Here is a 2888-nt window from a genome sequence, read left to right on the forward strand (position 1 = left end):
TACGTGATGCAGGCATTACAAACTTAATCATGATGTCTGAAGCGGACAGCCCAACAATGGAGACACGGTCAGCGCAGAAGCATTGCCAGAAGAACCGGTCTCCACACCGCGGCAACCGTAATAAAATAAGAAACAGTCCGTGTTGAGCTGATATTTGTAGGGTTACGACCAGACTTCCAAATTCAATTTGCATCCTTGGCCCTGAGAGATGTGAGGTTTGTGCAGTGCGGGTCTGTTTCTATACATCTTCATAAGCTTCGTGGGCAGCGGAGGTTGTAGATCCACGGCTGAAACGTAATTACTGATGGAATCAAAATGTCGACTGTTTACCTTATTACACAACTAGTAGATAAATAGTTATTTGTCACAATCGTCCGGATTCGTAAAACACGAATTCAATTATACTCACACTGTACAATATTTTTTTGTCCGGGCGACTTTACTTTTGTGCCGCTTTAAGAAATTCAAATATATATTCTATAGACAATGCCGTCCGGTGATTCCGCGCACCTAAGCACATCGATCGCAACGAGGCAACTAACGTCCTTATTTTTTGTGGTTTACGTGACTAAACATGCTGGTATGCATCATATTGACCTAGAAATATAAGTTTTATTGACGACTATAAGATTCCAACGTTGCATTATGCCATACGGTTGACCTTACCGGCGTTCTGACGACATCGTTTGCTATCCGGTAATTCTGCGCAGCAACTGATGCGCATAACATCCAGCTGGAGATCCGAAGTATGGAAGCGTATTAGGGCCAGATTATTTTCAAAAATCACTTCACCAATGTAAGGAAGAGTGTTTCATATTAAATCAAATTATGAATAACGAAGAAAACGGTTTAAAAGTCTGAAGAAAACGAATTTTCATAAAACTGTCAATTCATCTGTCAATTACTGTTATTTACTTACCTTTAGTGGTTAAAAGCCAGTCCTTTGTAGAAATGTCCCGATTTCAAGCGTAAATGTGGTAGCAGACGATGTTTACCTTCGATACGGAAGTACGCTATTGCAGCTGCGCAGAATTACCGGTCGCGCGGAATTACCGGACACGCTTGCAATAGGAATCAGCATCACAGTCATGTAGGACCCATTTTGGATCATAACGAGAAAGATCATTACCAAAAGGTATTTTTACAAATAGCATCTGAACAGAATGACTGATGTTTCAAGCAAGCTGATATATACTTAGCCTGTTCTTGTAGGCTATATTAGAGTAATTTGAAGAGTCACGACGCTGTTTGTCTATAAGGGCAACTTCAATGGGCTGTCTCATCACGCTGAATAAAGTCCATCAAGCGCGTGTTAGAGTCATCACATTATTCAAGCTGTGTATGCGCTATATCCGTTAATGATGCTCACATTACTCAGAACACATACTCCAGTTATACAGAAGGCAATATTTAAATGTATATTTAAATGTATATACTCTTTGTTTTTACGTTATAGCATATTGAAGCACAATAGTTCTCGATAAAGATTTTGAAAAGGTCATGTCTTGATTGTCAAGACATTCAAAGTGAGAAAACAAGATTCGCTGAAAAAGCTTGTAATATATGACCATGCTCGACATGTATATTTCCCATGCATGAATCTGTCCCTGTTATATTTCCTATGCATGAATCTGTCCCTGTTATATTTCCCATACAAGAATCTCTTCCCTGTTATATTCCCCATACAAGAATCTCTTCCCTGTTATATTCCCCATGCAAGAATCTGTCCCTGTTATATTCCCCATACAAGAATCTCTTCCCTGTTATATTCCCCATACATGAATCTCTTCCCTGTTATATTTCCCATACAAGAATCTCTTCCCTGTTATATTCCCCATGCAAGAATCTCTTCCCTGTTATATTCCCCATACAAGAATCTCTTCCCTGTTATATTCCCCATGCATGAATCTCTTCCCTGTTATATTCCCCATGCATGAATCTCTTCCCTGTTATATTCCCCATGCATGAATCTCTTCCCTGTTATATTTCCCATGCATGAATCTGTTCCCTGTTATATTTCCCATACATGAATCTCTTCCCTGTTATATTCCCCATACATGAATCTCTTCCCTGTTATATTCCCCATGCATGAATCTGTTCCCTGTTATATTCCCCATGCATGAATCTGTTCCTGTTATATTTCCCATGCATGAATGCAAGAATCTGTTCCCTGTTATATTTCCCATACATCTCTTCCCTGTTATATTCCCCATGCATGAATCTGTTCCCTGTTATATTTCCCATGCATGAATCTGTTCCCTGTTATATTCCCCATGCATGAATCTGTTCCCTGTTATATTCCCCATGCATGAATCTGTTCCCTGTTATATTCCCCATGCATGAATCTCTTCCCTGTTATATTCCCCATACAATGAATCTCTTCCCTGTTATATTTCCCATACAAGAATTCCCTGTTATATTCCCCATACAATGAATATGTTCCCTGTTATATTCCCCATGCAAGAATCTGTCCCTGTTATATTCCCCATACAAGAATCTCTTCCCTGTTATATTCCCCATGCAAGAATCTCTTCCCTGTTATATTTCCCATACAAGAATCTCTTCCCTGTTATATTCCCCATGCATGAATCTGTTCCCTGTTATATTCCCCATGCATGAATCTGTTCCCTGTTATATTCCCCATGCATGAATCTGTTCCTGTTATATTTCCCATGCATGAATCTGTTCCCTGTTATATTCCCCATGCATGAATCTCTTCCCTGTTATATTCCCCATGCAAGAATCTCTTCCCTGTTATATTTCCCATGCATGAATCTGTTCCCTGTTATATTTCCCATGCATGAATCTGTTCCCTGTTATATTTCCCATGCATGAATCTGTTCCCTGTTATATTCCCCATGCAATGAATCTGTTCCCTGTTATATTCC

The sequence above is a fragment of the Haliotis rubra genome, unplaced genomic scaffold (assembly GCF_003918875.1).
Source record: "Haliotis rubra isolate DU_JTF1 unplaced genomic scaffold, ASM391887v1 Scf52, whole genome shotgun sequence".
NCBI lineage: Eukaryota > Metazoa > Mollusca > Gastropoda > Lepetellida > Haliotidae > Haliotis > Haliotis rubra.